Source organism: Schistocerca gregaria, chromosome 11 (assembly GCF_023897955.1).
Source record: "Schistocerca gregaria isolate iqSchGreg1 chromosome 11, iqSchGreg1.2, whole genome shotgun sequence".
In the NCBI taxonomy this organism is placed as follows: Eukaryota; Metazoa; Arthropoda; class Insecta; order Orthoptera; family Acrididae; genus Schistocerca; species Schistocerca gregaria.
The window spans coordinates 1,221,498-1,239,906 of NC_064930.1; positions in this window are offsets into that span (position 1 = coordinate 1,221,498).

Below are 18,409 nucleotides of genomic sequence, written 5' to 3' on the forward strand. Positions count from 1 at the left end.
GATTCCTGGGAGACCAGTAGTAGTTTTCGAAACACAATTGGAAGCATTCTGTAATCTGTGGACGTTCAGAGTGTTGATGAAACACAGAAATTGCATCGGTATTGAATACAACACACACCACGAGCACTTTTCTCCATGGGAGTAATGTCTCAAACTGTCTACGCTTTTATCGATTCCTGGGAGACCAGTAGTAGTTTTCGAAACACAATTGGAAGCATTCTGTAATCTGTGGACGTTCAGAGTGTTGATGAAACACAGAAATTGCATCGGTATTGAATACAACATGCACCATGCGCACTTTTCTCCATGGGAGTAATGTGTCAAACTGTCTACGCTTTTATCGATTCCTGGGAGACCAGTAGTAGATTTCGAAGCACATTTGGAAGCATTCTGTAATCTGTGGACGTTCAGAGTGTTGATGAAACACAGAAATTGCATCGGTATTGAATACAACACGCACCACGAGCACTTTTCTCCATGGGAGTAATGTCTCAAACTGTCTACGCTTTTATCGATTCCTGGGAGACCAGTAGTAGTTTTCGAAACACAATTGGAAGCATTCTGTAATCTGTGGACGTTCAGAGTGTTGATGAAACACAGAAATTGCATCGGTACTGAATACAACACGCACCATGAGCACTTTTCTCCATGGGAGTAATGTCTCAAAGTGTCTACGCTTTTATCGATTCCTGGGAGACCAGTAGTAGTTTTCGAAACACAATTGGAAGCATTCTGTAATCTGTGGTCGTTCAGAGTGTTGATGAAACACAGAAATTGCATCGGTATTGAATACAACACGCACCACGAGCACTTTTCTCCATGGGAGTAATGTCTCAAACTGTCTACGCTTTTATCGATTCCTGGGAGACCAGTAGTAGTTTTCGAAGCACATCTGGAAGCATTCTGTAATCTGTGGACGTTCAGAGTGTTGATGAAACACAGAAATTGCATCGGTATTGAATACAACACGCACCACGAGCACTTTTCTCCATGGGAGTAATGTCTCAAAGTGTCTACGCTTTTATCGATTCCTGGGAGACCAGTAGTAGTTTTCGAAACACAATTGGAAGCATTCTGTAATCTGTGGACGTTCAGAGTGTTGATGAAACACAGAAATTGCATCGGTATTGAATACAACACGCACCACGAGCACTTTTCTCCATGGGAGTAATGTCTCAAACTGTCTACGCTTTTATCGATTCCTGGGAGACCAGTAGTAGTTTTCGAAACACAATTGGAAGCATTCTGTAATCTGTGGACGTTCAGAGTGTTGATGAAACACAGAAATTGCATCGGTATTGAATACAACACGCACCACGAGCACTTTTCTCCATGGGAGTAATGTCTCAAACTGTCTACGCTTTTATCGATTCCTGGGAGACCAGTAGTAGTTTTCGAAACACAATTGGAAGCATTCTGTAATCTGTGGACGTTCAGAGTGTTGATGAAACACAGAAATTGCATCGGTATTGAATACAACATGCACCATGCGCACTTTTCTCCATGGGAGTAATGTGTCAAACTGTCTACGCTTTTATCGATTCCTGGGAGACCAGTAGTAGATTTCGAAGCACATTTGGAAGCATTCTGTAATCTGTGGACGTTCAGAGTGTTGATGAAACACAGAAATTGCATCGGTATTGAATACAACACGCACCACGAGCACTTTTCTCCATGGGAGTAATGTCTCAAAGTGTCTACGCTTTTATCGATTCCTGGGAGACCAGTAGTAGTTTTCGAAGCACATCTGGAAGCATTCTGTAATCTGTGGACGTTCAGAGTGTTGATGAAACACAGAAATTGCATCGGTATTGAATACAACACGCACCATGCGCACTTTTCTCCATGGGAGTAATGTGTCAAACTGTCTACGCTTTTATCGATTCCTGGGAGACCAGTAGTAGTTTTCGAAGCACATCTGGAAGCATTCTGTAATCTGTGGACGTTCAGAGTGTTGATGAAACACAGAAATTGCATCGGTATTGAATACAACACGCACCACGAGCACTTTTCTCCATGGGAGTAATGTCTCAAACTGTCTACGCTTTTATCGATTCCTGGGAGACCAGTAGTAGTTTTCGAAACACAATTGGAAGCATTCTGTAATCTGTGGACGTTCAGAGTGTTGATGAAACACAGAAATTGCATCGGTATTGAATACAACACGCACCACGAGCACTTTTCTCCATGGGAGTAATGTCTCAAACTGTCTACGCTTTTATCGATTCCTGGGAGACCAGTAGTAGTTTTCGAAACACAATTGGAAGCATTCTGTAATCTGTGGACGTTCAGAGTGTTGATGAAACACAGAAATTGCATCGGTACTGAATACAACACGCACCACGAGCACTTTTCTCCATGGGAGTAATGTCTCAAACTGTCTACGCTTTTATCGATTCCTGGGAGACCAGTAGTAGTTTTCGAAACACAATTGGAAGCATTCTGTAATCTGTGGACGTTCAGAGTGTTGATGAAACACAGAAATTGCATCGGTATTGAATACAACACACACCACGAGCACTTTTCTCCATGGGAGTAATGTCTCAAACTGTCTACGCTTTTATCGATTCCTGGGAGACCAGTAGTAGTTTTCGAAACACAATTGGAAGCATTCTGTAATCTGTGGACGTTCAGAGTGTTGATGAAACACAGAAATTGCATCGGTATTGAATACAACATGCACCATGCGCACTTTTCTCCATGGGAGTAATGTGTCAAACTGTCTACGCTTTTATCGATTCCTGGGAGACCAGTAGTAGATTTCGAAGCACATTTGGAAGCATTCTGTAATCTGTGGACGTTCAGAGTGTTGATGAAACACAGAAATTGCATCGGTATTGAATACAACACGCACCACGAGCACTTTTCTCCATGGGAGTAATGTCTCAAACTGTCTACGCTTTTATCGATTCCTGGGAGACCAGTAGTAGTTTTCGAAACACAATTGGAAGCATTCTGTAATCTGTGGACGTTCAGAGTGTTGATGAAACACAGAAATTGCATCGGTACTGAATACAACACGCACCATGAGCACTTTTCTCCATGGGAGTAATGTCTCAAACTGTCTACGCTTTTATCGATTCCTGGGAGACCAGTAGTAGTTTTCGAAACACAATTGGAAGCATTCTGTAATCTGTGGTCGTTCAGAGTGTTGATGAAACACAGAAATTGCATCGGTATTGAATACAACACGCACCACGAGCACTTTTCTCCATGGGAGTAATGTCTCAAACTGTCTACGCTTTTATCGATTCCTGGGAGACCAGTAGTAGTTTTCGAAGCACATCTGGAAGCATTCTGTAATCTGTGGACGTTCAGAGTGTTGATGAAACACAGAAATTGCATCGGTATTGAATACAACACGCACCACGAGCACTTTTCTCCATGGGAGTAATGTCTCAAAGTGTCTACGCTTTTATCGATTCCTGGGAGACCAGTAGTAGTTTTCGAAACACAATTGGAAGCATTCTGTAATCTGTGGACGTTCAGAGTGTTGATGAAACACAGAAATTGCATCGGTATTGAATACAACACGCACCACGAGCACTTTTCTCCATGGGAGTAATGTCTCAAACTGTCTACGCTTTTATCGATTCCTGGGAGACCAGTAGTAGTTTTCGAGACACAATTGGAAGCATTCTGTAATCTGTGGACGTTCAGAGTGTTGATGAAACACAGAAATTGCATCGGTATTGAATACAACACGCACCACGAGCACTTTTCTCCATGGGAGTAATGTCTCAAACTGTCTACGCTTTTATCGATTCCTGGGAGACCAGTAGTAGTTTTCGAAACACAATTGGAAGCATTCTGTAATCTGTGGACGTTCAGAGTGTTGATGAAACACAGAAATTGCATCGGTATTGAATACAACATGCACCATGCGCACTTTTCTCCATGGGAGTAATGTGTCAAACTGTCTACGCTTTTATCGATTCCTGGGAGACCAGTAGTAGATTTCGAAGCACATTTGGAAGCATTCTGTAATCTGTGGACGTTCAGAGTGTTGATGAAACACAGAAATTGCATCGGTATTGAATACAACACGCACCACGAGCACTTTTCTCCATGGGAGTAATGTCTCAAAGTGTCTACGCTTTTATCGATTCCTGGGAGACCAGTAGTAGTTTTCGAAGCACATCTGGAAGCATTCTGTAATCTGTGGACGTTCAGAGTGTTGATGAAACACAGAAATTGCATCGGTATTGAATACAACACGCACCATGCGCACTTTTCTCCATGGGAGTAATGTGTCAAACTGTCTACGCTTTTATCGATTCCTGGGAGACCAGTAGTAGTTTTCGAAGCACATCTGGAAGCATTCTGTAATCTGTGGACGTTCAGAGTGTTGATGAAACACAGAAATTGCATCGGTATTGAATACAACACGCACCACGAGCACTTTTCTCCATGGGAGTAATGTCTCAAAGTGTCTACGCTTTTATCGATTCCTGGGAGACCAGTAGTAGTTTTCGAAACACAATTGGAAGCATTCTGTAATCTGTGGACGTTCAGAGTGTTGATGAAACACAGAAATTGCATCGGTATTGAATACAACACGCACCACGAGCACTTTTCTCCATGGGAGTAATGTCTCAAACTGTCTACGCTTTTATCGATTCCTGGGAGACCAGTAGTAGTTTTCGAAACACAATTGGAAGCATTCTGTAATCTGTGGACGTTCAGAGTGTTGATGAAACACAGAAATTGCATCGGTACTGAATACAACACGCACCACGAGCACTTTTCTCCATGGGAGTAATGTCTCAAACTGTCTACGCTTTTATCGATTCCTGGGAGACCAGTAGTAGTTTTCGAAACACAATTGGAAGCATTCTGTAATCTGTGGACGTTCAGAGTGTTGATGAAACACAGAAATTGCATCGGTATTGAATACAACACGCACCACGAGCACTTTTCTCCATGGGAGTAATGTCTCAAACTGTCTACGCTTTTATCGATTCCTGGGAGACCAGTAGTAGTTTTCGAAGCACATCTGGAAGCATTCTGTAATCTGTGGACGTTCAGAGTGTTGATGAAACACAGAAATTGCATCGGTATTGAATACAACACGCACCACGAGCACTTTTCTCCATGGGAGTAATGTCTCAAACTGTCTACGCTTTTATCGATTCCTGGGAGACCAGTAGTAGTTTTCGAAGCACATCTGGAAGCATTCTGTAATCTGTGGACGTTCAGAGTGTTGATGAAACACAGAAATTGCATCGGTATTGAATACAACACGCACCACGAGCACTTTTCTCCATGGGAGTAATGTCTCAAAGTGTCTACGCTTTTATCGATTCCTGGGAGACCAGTAGTAGTTTTCGAAACACAATTGGAAGCATTCTGTAATCTGTGGACGTTCAGAGTGTTGATGAAACACAGAAATTGCATCGGTATTGAATACAACATGCACCACGAGCACTTTTCTCCATGGGAGTAATGTCTCAAACTGTCTACGCTTTTATCGATTCCTGGGAGACCAGTAGTAGTTTTCGAAACACAATTGGAAGCATTCTGTAATCTGTGGACGTTCACAGTGTTGATGAAACACAGAAATTGCATCGGTATTGAATACAACACGCACCACGAGCACTTTTCTCCATGGGAGTAATGTCTCAAACTGTCTACGCTTTTATCGATTCCTGGGAGACCAGTAGTTGTTTTCGAAGCACATCTGGAAGCATTCTGTAATCTGTGGACGTTCAGAGTGTTGATGAAACACAGAAATTGCATCGGTATTGAATACAACACGCACCATGCGCACTTTTCTCCATGGGAGTAATGTGTCAAACTGTCTACGCTTTTATCGATTCCTGGGAGACCAGTAGTAGTTTTCGAAGCACATCTGGAAGCATTCTGTAATCTGTGGACGTTCAGAGTGTTGATGAAACACAGAAATTGCATCGGTATTGAATACAACACGCACCACGAGCACTTTTCTCCATGGGAGTAATGTCTCAAAGTGTCTACGCTTTTATCGATTCCTGGGAGACCAGTAGTAGTTTTCGAAACACAATTGGAAGCATTCTGTAATCTGTGGACGTTCAGAGTGTTGATGAAACACAGAAATTGCATCGGTATTGAATACAACACGCACCACGAGCACTTTTCTCCATGGGAGTAATGTCTCAAACTGTCTACGCTTTTATCGATTCCTGGGAGACCAGTAGTAGTTTTCGAAACACAATTGGAAGCATTCTGTAATCTGTGGACGTTCAGAGTGTTGATGAAACACAGAAATTGCATCGGGATTGAATACAACATGCACCATGCGCACTTTTCTCCATGGGAGTAATGTGTCAAACTGTCTACGCTTTTATCGATTCCTGGGAGACCAGTAGTAGATTTCGAAGCACATTTGGAAGCATTCTGTAATCTGTGGACGTTCAGAGTGTTGATGAAACACAGAAATTGCATCGGTATTGAATACAACACGCACCACGAGCACTTTTCTCCATGGGAGTAATGTCTCAAAGTGTCTACGCTTTTATCGATTCCTGGGAGACCAGTAGTAGTTTTCGAAACACAATTGGAAGCATTCTGTAATCTGTGGACGTTCAGAGTGTTGATGAAACACAGAAATTGCATCGGTATTGAATACAACACGCACCACGAGCACTTTTCTCCATGGGAGTAATGTCTCAAAGTGTCTACGCTTTTATCGATTCCTGGGAGACCAGTAGTAGTTTTCGAAACACAATTGGAAGCATTCTGTAATCTGTGGACGTTCAGAGTGTTGATGAAACACAGAAATTGCATCGGTATTGAATACAACACGCACCACGATCACTTTTCTCCATGGGAGTAATGTCTCAAACTGTCTACGCTTTTATCGATTCCTGGAAGACCAGTAGTAGTTTTCGAAACACAATTGGAAGCATTCTGTAATCTGTGGACGTTCAGAGTGTTGATGAAACACAGAAATTGCATCGGTATTGAATACAACACGCACCATGCGCAGTTTTCTCCATGGGTGTAATGTGTCAAACTGTCTACGCTTTTATCGATTCCTGGGAGACCAGTAGTAGATTTCGAAGCACATCTGGAAGCATTCTGTAATCTGTGGACGTTCGGAGTGTTGATGAAACACAGAAATTGCATCGGTATTGAATACAACACGCACCACGAGCACTTTTCTCCATGGGAGTAATGTCTCAAACTTTCTACGCTTTTATCGATTCCTAGGAGACCATTAGTAGTTTTCGAAACACAATTGGAAGCATTCTGTAATCTGTGGACGTTCAGAGTGTTGATGAAACACAGAAATTGCATCGGTATTGAATACAACACGCACCACGAGCACTTTTCTCCATGGGAGTAATGTCTCAAAGTGTCTACGTTTTTATCGATTCCTGGGAGACCAGTAGTAGTTTTCGAAATACATTTGGAGGCATTCTGTAATCTGTGGACGTTCAGAGTGTTGATGAAACACAGAAATTGCATCGGTATTGAATACAACACGCACCACGAGCACTTTTCTCCATGGGAGTAATGTCTCAAACTGTCTACGCTTTTATCGATTCCTGGGAGACCAGTAGTAGTTTTCGAAACACAATTGGAAGCATTCTGTAATCTGTGGACGTTCAGAGTGTTGATGAAACACAGAAATTGTATCGGTATTGAAATCAACACGCACAACGAGCACTTTTCTCCATGGGAGTAATGTCTCAAACTGTCTACGCTTTTATCGATTCCTGGGAGACCAGTAGTAGTTTTCGAAACACAATTGGAGGCATTCTGTAATCTGTAGACGTTCAGAGTGTTGATGAAACACAGAAATTGCATCGGGATTGAATACAACATGCACCATGCGCACTTTTCTCCATGGGAGTAATGTGTCAAACTGTCTACGCTTTTATCGATTCCTGGGAGACCAGTAGTAGTAGTTTTCGAAGCACATCTGGAAGAATTCTGTAATCTGTGGACGTTCAGAGTGTTGATGAAACACAGAAATTGCATCGGTATTGAATACAACACGCACCACGAGCACTTTTCTTCATGGGAGTAATGTCTCAAACTGTCTACGCTTTTATCGATTCCTGGGAGACCAGTAGTAGTTTTAGAAACACAATTGGAAGCATTCTGTAATCTGTGGACGTTCAGAGTGTTGATGAAACACAGAAATTGCATCGGTATTGAATACAACACGCACCACGAGCACTTTTCTCCATGGGAGTAATGTCTCAAACTGTCTACGCTTTTATCGATTCCTGGGAGACCAGTAGTAGTTGTCGAAACACAATTGGAAGCATTCTGTAATCTGTGGACGTTCAGAGTGTTGATGAAACACAGAAATTGCATCGGTATTGAATACAACACGCACCACGAGCACTTTTCTCCATGGGAGTAATGTCTCAAACTGTCTACGCTTTTATCGATTCCTGGGAGACCAGTGGTAGTTTTCGATACACAATTGGAGGCATTCTGTAATCTGTAGACGTTCAGAGTGTTGATGAAACACAGAAATTGCATCGGGATTGAATACAACACGCACCATGCGCACTTTTCTCCATGGGAGTAATGTGTCAAACTGTCTACGCTTTTATCGATTCCTGGGAGACCAGTAGTAGTTTTCGAAACACAATTGGAAGCATTCTGTAATCTGTGGACGTTCAGAGTGTTGATCAAACACAGAAATTGCATCGGTATTGAATACAACACGCACCACGAGCACTTTTCTCCATGGGAGTAATGTCTCAAAGTGTCTACGCTTTTATCGATTCCTGGGAGACCAGTAGTAGTTTTCGAAATACATTTGGAGGCTTTCTGTAATCTGTGGACGTTCAGAGTGTTGATGAAACACAGAAATTGCATCGGGATTGAATACAACACGAACCACGAGCACTTTTCTCCATGGGAGTAATGTCTCAAACTGTCTACGCTTTTATCGATTCCTGGGAGACCAGTAGTAGTTTTCGAAACACAATTGGAAGCATTCTGTAATCTGTTGACGTTCAGAGTGTTGATGAAACACAGAAATTGCATCGTGATTGAATACAACACGTACCATGCGCACTTTTCTCCATGGGAGTAATGTGTCAAACTGTCTACGCTTTTATCGATTCCTGGGAGGCCAGTAGTAGTTTTCGAAACACAATTGGAAGCATTCTGTAATCTGTGGACGTTCAGAGTGTTGATGAAACACAGAAATTGCATCGGTATTGAATACAACACGCACCACGAGCACTTTTCTCCATGGGAGTAATGTCTCAAAGTGTCTACGCTTTTATCGATTCCTGGGAGACCAGTAGTAGTTTTCGAAATACATTTGGAGGCATTCTGTAATCTGTGGACGTTCAGAGTGTTGATGAAACACAGAAATTGCATCGGGATTGAATACAACACGCACCACGAGCACTTTTCTCCATGGGAGTAATGTCTCAAACTGTCTACGCTTTTATCGATTCCTGGGAGACCTGTAGTAGTTTTCGAAACACAATTGGAGGCATTCTGTAATCTGTAGACGTTCAGAGTGTTGATGAAACACAGAAATTGCATCGGGATTGAATACAACACGCACCATGCGCACTTTTCTCCATGGGAGTAATGTGTCAAACTGTCTACGCTTTTATCGATTCCTGGGAGACCAGTAGTAGTTTTCGAAGCACATCTGGAAGCATTCTGTAATCTGTGGACGTTCAGAGTGTTGATGAAACACAGAAATAGCATCGGTATTGAATACAACACGCACCACGAGCACTTTTCTCCATGGGAGTAATGTCTCAAACTGTCTACGCTTTTATCGATTCCTGGGAGACCAGTAGTAGTTTTCGCAACACAATTGGAAGCATTCTGTAATCTGTGGACGTTCAGAGTGTTGATGAAACACAGAAATTGCATCGGTATTGAATACAACACGCACCACGAGCACATTTCTCCATGGGAGTAATGTCTCAAACTGTCTACGCTTTTATCGATTCCTGGGAGACCAGTAGTAGTTTTCGAAACACATTTGGAAGCATTCTGTAATCTGTGGACGTTCAGAGTGTTGATGAAACACAGAAATTGCATCGGTATTGAATACAACACGCACCACGAGCTCTTTTATCCATGGGAGTAATGTCTCAAACTGTCTACGCTTTTATCGATTCCTGGGAGACCAGTAGTAGTTTTCGAAACACAATTGGAAGCATTCTGTAATCTGTGGACGTTCAGAGTGTTGATGAAACACAGAAATTGCATCGGGATTGAATACAACACGCACCATGCGCACGTTTCTCCATGGGAGTAATGTGTCAAACTGTCTACGCTTTTATCGATTCCTGGGAGACCAGTAGTAGATTTCGTAGCACATCTGGAAGCACTCTGTAATCTGTGGACGTTCAGAGTGTTGATGAAACACAGAAATTGCATCGGTATTGAATACAACATGCACCACGAGCACTTTTCTCCATGGGAGTAATGTCTCAAACTGTCTACGCTTTTATCGATTCCTGGGAGACCAGTAGTAGTTTTCGAAACACAATTGGATGCATTCTGTAATCTGTGGACGTTCAGAGTGTTGATGAAACACAGAAATTGCATCGGTATTGATACAACACGCACCACGAGCACTTTTCTCCATGGGAGTAATGTCTCAATGTGTCTACGCTTTTATCGATTCCTGGGAGACCAGTAGTAGTTTTCGAAATACATTTGGAGGCATTCTGTAATCTGTGGACGTTCAGAGTGTTGATGAAACACAGAAATGGCATCGGTATTGAATACAACACGCACCACGAGCACTTTTCTCCATGGGAGTAATGTCTCAAACTGTCTACGCTTTTATCGATTCCTGGGAGACCAGTAGTAGTTTTCGAAACACAATTGGAAGCATTCTGTAATCTGTGGACGTTCAGAGTGTTGATGAAACACAGAAATTGCATCGGTATTGAATACAACACGCACCACGAGCACTTTTCTCCATGGGAGTAATGTCTCAAACTGTCTACGCTTTTGTCGATTCCTGGGAGACCAGTAGTAGTTTTCGAAACACAATTGGAGGCATTCTGTAATCTGTAGACGTTCAGAGTGTTGATGAAACACAGAAATTGCATCGGGATTGAATACAACACGCACCATGCGCACTTTTCTCCATGGGAGTAATGTCTCAAACTGTCTACGCTTTTATCGATTCCTAGGAGACCAGTAGTAGTTTTCGAAGCACATCTGGAAGCATTCTGTAATCTGTGGACGTTCAGAGTGTTGATGAAACACAGAAATTGCATCGGTATTGAATACAACACGCACCACGAGCACTTTTCTCCATGGGAGTAATGTCTCAAACTGTCTACGCTTTTATCGATTCCTGGGAGACCAGTAGTAGTTTTCGAAACACAATTGGAGGCATTCTGTAATCTGTAGACGTTCAGAGTGTTGATGAAACACAGAAATTGCATCGGGATTGAATACAACACGCACCATGCGCACTTTTCTCCATGGGAGTAATGTCTCAAACTGTCTACGCTTTTATCGATTCCTGGGAGACCAGTAGTAGTTTTCGAAGCACATCTGGAAACATTCTGTAATCTGTGGACGTTCAGAGTGTTGATGAAACACAGAAATAGCATCGGTATTGAATACAACACGCACCACGAGCACTTTTCTCCATGGGAGTAATGTCTCAAACTGTCTACGCTTTTATCGATTCCTGGGAGACCAGTAGTAGTTTTCGAAACACAATTGGAAGCATTCTGTAATCTGTGGACGTTCAGAGTGTTGATGAAACACAGAAATTGCATCGGTATTGAATACAACACGCACCACGAGCACTTTTCTCCATGGGAGTAATGTCTCAAACTGTCTACGCTTTTATCGATTCCTGGGAGACCAGTAGTAGTTTTCGAAACACAATTGGAAGCATTCTGTAATCTGTGGACGTTCAGAGTGTTGATGAAACACAGAAATTGCATCGGTATTGAATACAACACGCACCACGAGCACTTTTCTCCATGGGAGTAATGTCTCAAACTGTCTACGCTTTTATCGATTCCTGGGAGACCAGTGGTAGATTTCGATACACAATTGGAGGCATTCTGTAATCTGTAGACGTTCAGAGTGTTGATGAAACACAGAAATTGCATCGGGATTGAATACAACACGCACCATGCGCACTTTTCTCCATGGGAGTAATGTGTCAAACTGTCTACGCTTTTATCGATTCCTGGGAGACCAGTAGTAGTTTTCGAAACACAATTGGAAGCATTCTGTAATCTGTGGACGTTCAGAGTGTTGATCTAACACAGAAATTGCATCGGTATTGAATACAACACGCACCACGAGCACTTTTCTCCATGGGAGTAATGTCTCAAAGTGTCTACGCTTTTATCGATTCCTGGGAGACCAGTAGTAGTTTTCGAAATACATTTGGAGGCTTTCTGTAATCTGTGGACGTTCAGAGTGTTGATGAAACACAGAAATTGCATCAGGATAGAATACAACACGAACCACGAGCACTTTTCTCCATGGGAGTAATGTCTCAAACTGTCTACGCTTTTATCGATTCCTGGGAGACCAGTAGTAGTTTTCGAAACACAATTGGAAGCATTCTGTAATCTGTAGACGTTCAGAGTGTTGATGAAACACAGAAATTGCATCGGGATTGAATACAACACGCACCATGCGCACTTTTCTCCATGGGAGTAATGTGTCAAACTGTCTACGCTTTTATCGATTCCTGGGAGGCCAGTAGTAGTTTTCGAAACACAATTGGAAGCATTCTGTAATCTGTGGACGTTCAGAGTGTTGATGAAACACAGAAATTGCATCGGTATTGAATACAACACGCACCACAAGCACTTTTCTCCATGGGAGTAATGTCTCAAAGTGTCTACGCTTTTATCGATTCCTGGGAGACCAGTAGTAGTTTTCGAAATACATTTGGAGGCATTCTGTAATCTGTGGACGTTCAGAGTGTTGATGAAACACAGAAATTGCATCGGGATTGAATACAACACGCACCACGAGCACTTTTCTCCATGGGAGTAATGTCTCAAACTGTCTACGCTTTTATCGATTCCTGGGAGACCTGTAGTAGTTTTCGAAACACAATTGGAGGCATTCTGTAATCTGTAGACGTTCAGAGTGTTGATGAAACACAGAAATTGCATCGGGATTGAATACAACACGCACCATGCGCACTTTTCTCCATGGGAGTAATGTGTCAAACTGTCTACGCTTTTATCGATTCCTGGGAGACCAGTAGTAGTTTTCGAAGCACATCTGCAAGCATTCTGTAATCTGTGGACGTTCAGAGTGTTGATGAAACACAGAAATAGCATCGGTATTGAATACAACACGCACCACGAGCACTTTTCTCCATGGGAGTAATGTCTCAAACTGTCTACGCTTTTATCGATTCCTGGGAGACCAGTAGTAGTTTTCGCAACACAATTGGAAGCATTCTGTAATCTGTGGACGTTCAGAGTGTTGATGAAACACAGAAATTGCATCGGTATTGAATACAACACGCACCACGAGCACTTTTCTCCATGGGAGTAATGTCTCAAACTGTCTACGCTTTTAACGATTCCTGGGAGACCAGTAGTAGTTTTCGAAACACATTTGGAAGCATTCTGTAATCTGTGGACGTTCAGAGTGTTGATGAAACACAGAAATTGCATCGGTATTGAATACAACACGCACCACGAGCTCTTTTATCCATGGGAGTAATGTCTCAAACTGTCTACGCTTTTATCGATTCCTGGGAGACCAGTAGTAGTTTTCGAAACACAATTGGAAGCATTCTGTAATCTGTGGACGTTCAGAGTGTTGATGAAACACAGAAATTGCATCGGGATTGAATACAACACGCACCATGCGCACTTTTCTCCATGGGAGTAATGTGTCAAACTGTCTACGCTTTTATCGTTTCCTGGGAGACCAGTAGTAGATTTCGTAGCACATCTGGAAGCATTCTGTAATCTGTGGACGTTCAGAGTGTTGATGAAACACAGAAATTGCATCGGTATTGAATACAATACGCAGCACGAGCACTTTTCTCCATGGGAGTAATGTCTCAAACTGTCTACGCTTTTATCGATTCCTGGGAGACCAGTAGTAGTTTTCGAAACACAATTGGATGCATTCTGTAATCTGTGGACGTTCAGAGTGTTGATGAAACACAGAAATTGCATCGGTATTGAATACAACACGCACCACGAGCACTTTTCTCCATGGGAGTAATGTCTCAAAGTGTCTACGCTTTTATCGATTCCTGGGAGACCAGTAGTAGTTTTCGAAACACATTTGGAGGCATTCTGTAATCTGTGGACGTTCAGAGTGTTGATGAAGCACAGAAATTGCATCGGTATTGAATACAACACGCACCACGAGCACTTTTCTCCATGGGAGTAATGTCTCAAACTGTCTACGCTTTTATCGATTCCTGGGAGACCAGTAGTAGTTTTCGAAACACAATTGGAAGCATTCTGTAATCTGTGGACGTTCAGAGTGTTGATGAAACACAGAAATTGCATCGGTATTGAATACAACACGCACCACGAGCACTTTTCTCCATGGGAGTAATGTCTCAAACTGTCTACGCTTTTGTCGATTCCTGGGAGACCAGTAGTAGTTTTCGAAACACAATTGGAGGCATTCTGTAATCTGTAGACGTTCAGAGTGTTGATGAAACACAGAAATTGCATCGGGATTGAATACAACACGCACCACGAGCACTTTTCTCCATGGGAGTAATGTCTCAAACTGTCTACGCTTTTATCGATTCCTGGGAGACCAGTAGTAGTTGTCGAAACACAATTGGAAGCATTCTGTAATCTGTGGACGTTCAGAGTGTTGATGAAACACAGAAATTGCATCGGTATTGAATACAACACGCACCACGAGCACTTTTCTCCATGGGAGTAATGTCTCAAACTGTCTACGCTTTTATCGATTCCTGGGAGACCAGTAGTAGTTTTCGAAACACAATTGGAAGCATCTGTAATCTGTGGACGTTCAGAGTGTTGATCAAACACAGAAATTGCATCGGTATTGAATACAACACGCACCACGAGCACTTTTCTCCATGGGAGTAATGTCTCAAAGTGTCTACGCTTTTATCGATTCCTGGGAGACCAGTAGTAGTTTTCGAAATACATTTGGAGGCTTTCTGTAATCTGTGGACGTTCAGAGTGTTGATGAAACACAGAAATTGCATCGGGATTGAATACAACACGAACCACGAGCACTTTTCTCCATGGGAGTAATGTCTCAAACTGTCTACGCTTTTATCGATTCCTGGGAGACCAGTAGTAGTTTTCGAAACACAATTGGAAGCATTCTGTAATCTGTAGACGTTCAGAGTGTTGATGAAACACAGAAATTGCATCGTGATTGAATACAACACGCACCATGCGCACTTTTCTCCATGGGAGTAATGTGTCAAACTGTCTACGCTTTTATCGATTCCTGGGAGGCCAGTAGTAGTTTTCGAAACACAATTGGAAGCATTCTGTAATCTGTGGACGTTCAGAGTGTTGATGAAACACAGAAATTGCATCGGTATTGAATACAACACGCACCACGAGCACTTTTCTCCATGGGAGTAATGTCTCAAAGTGTCTACGCTTTTATCGAATCCCGGGAGACCAGTAGTAGTTTTCGAAATACATTTGGAGGCATTCTGTAATCTGTGGACGTTCAGAGTGTTGATGAAACACAGAAATTGCATCGGGATTGAATACAACACGCACCACGAGCACTTTTCTCCATGGGAGTAATGTCTCAAACTGTCTACGCTTTTATCGATTCCTGGGAGACCTGTAGTAGTTTTCGAAACACAATTGGAGGCATTCTGTAATCTGTAGACGTTCAGAGTGTTGATGAAACACAGAAATTGCATCGGGATTGAATACAACACGCACCATGCGCACTTTTCTCCATGGGAGTAATGTGTCAAACTGTCTACGCTTTTATCGATTCCTGGGAGACCAGTAGTAGTTTTCGAAGCACATCTGGAAGCATTCTGTAATCTGTGGACGTTCAGAGTGTTGATGAAACACAGAAATAGCATCGGTATTGAATACAACACGCACCACGAGCACTTTTCTCCATGGGAGTAATGTCTCAAACTGTCTACGCTTTTATCGATTCCTGGGAGACCAGTAGTAGTTTTCGCAACACAATTGGAAGCATTCTGTAATCTGTGGACGTTCAGAGTGTTGATGAAACACAGAAATTGCATCGGTATTGAATACAACACGCACCACGAGCACTTTTCTCCATGGGAGTAATGTCTCAAACTGTCTACGCTTTTATCGATTCCTGGGAGACCAGTAGTAGTTTTCGAAACACATTTGGAAGCATTCTGTAATCTGTGGACGTTCAGAGTGTTGATGAAACACAGAAATTGCATCGGTATTGAATACAACACGCACCACGAGCTCTTTTATCCATGGGAGTAATGTCTCAAACTGTCTACGCTTTTATCGATTCCTGGGAGACCAGTAGTAGTTTTCGAAACACAATTGGAAGCATTCTGTAATCTGTGGACGTTCAGAGTGTTGATGAAACACAGAAATTGCATCGGGATTGAATACAACACGCACCATGCGCACGTTTCTCCATGGGAGTAATGTGTCAAACTGTCTACGCTTTTATCGATTCCTGGGAGACCAGTAGTAGATTTCGTAGCACATCTGGAAGCATTCTGTAATCTGTGGACGTTCAGAGTGTTGATGAAACACAGAAATTGCATCGGTATTGAATACAATACGCACCACGAGCACTTTTCTCCATGGGAGTAATGTCTCAAACTGTCTACGCTTTTATCGATTCCTGGGAGACCAGTAGTAGTTTTCGAAACACAATTGGATGCATTCTGTAATCTGTGGACGTTCAGAGTGTTGATGAAACACAGAAATTGCATCGGTATTGATACAACACGCACCACGAGCACTTTTCTCCATGGGAGTAATGTCTCAAAGTGTCTACGCTTTTATCGATTCCTGGGAGACCAGTAGTAGTTTTCGAAATACATTTGGAGGCATTCTGTAATCTGTGGACGTTCAGAGTGTTGATGAAACACAGAAATTGCATCGGTATTGAATACAACACGCACCACGAGCACTTTTCTCCATGGGAGTAATGTCTCAAACTGTCTACGCTTTTATCGATTCCTGGGAGACCAGTAGTAGTTTTCGAAACACAATTGGAAGCATTCTGTAATCTGTGGACGTTCAGAGTGTTGATGAAACACAGAAATTGCATCGGTATTGAATACAACACGCACCACGAGCACTTTTCTCCATGGGAGTAATGTCTCAAACTGTCTACGCTTTTGTCGATTCCTGGGAGACCAGTAGTAGTTTTCGAAACACAATTGGAGTCATTCTGTAATCTGTAGACGTTCAGAGTGTTGATGAAACACAGAAATTGCATCGGGATTGAATACAACACGCACCATGCGCACTTTTCTCCATGGGAGTAATGTCTCAAACTGTCTACGCTTTTATCGATTCCTAGGAGACCAGTAGTAGTTTTCGAAGCACATCTGGAAGCATTCTGTAATCTGTGGACGTTCAGAGTGTTGATGAAACACAGAAATTGCATCGGTATTGAATACAACACGCACCACGAGCACTTTTCTCCATGGGAGTAATGTCTCAAACTGTCTACGCTTTTATCGATTCCTGGGAGACCAGTAGTAGTTTTCGAAACACAATTGGAGGCATTCTGTAATCTGTAGACGTTCAGAGTGTTGATGAAACACAGAAATTGCATCGGGATTGAATACAACACGCACCATGCGCACTTTTCTCCATGGGAGTAATGTCTCAAACTGTCTACGCTTTTATCGATTCCTGGGAGACCAGTAGTAGTTTTCGAAGCACATCTGGAAGCATTCTGTAATCTGTGGACGTTCAGAGTGTTGATGAAACACAGAAATAGCATCGGTATTGAATACAACACGCACCACGAGCACTTTTCTCCATGGGAGTAATGTCTCAAACTGTCTACGCTTTTATCGATTCCTGGGAGACCAGTAGTAGTTTTCGAAACACAATTGGAAGCATTCTGTAATCTGTGGACGTTCAGAGTGTTGATGAAACACAAAAATTGCATCGGTATTGAATACAACACGCACCACGAGCACTTTTCTCCATGGGAGTAATGTCTCAAACTGTCTACGCTTTTATCGATTCCTGGGAGACCAGTAGTAGTTTTCGAAACACAATTGGAAGCATTCTGTAATCTGTGGACGTTCAGAGTGTTGATCAAACACAGAAATTGCATCGGTATTGAATACAACACGCACCACGAGCACTTTTCCCCATGGGAGTAATGTCTCAAAGTGTCTACGCTTTTATCGATTCCTGGGAGACCAGTAGTAGTTTTCGAAATACATTTGGAGGCTTTCTGTAATCTGTGGACGTTCAGAGTGTTGATGAAACACAGAAATTGCATCGGGATTGAATACAAC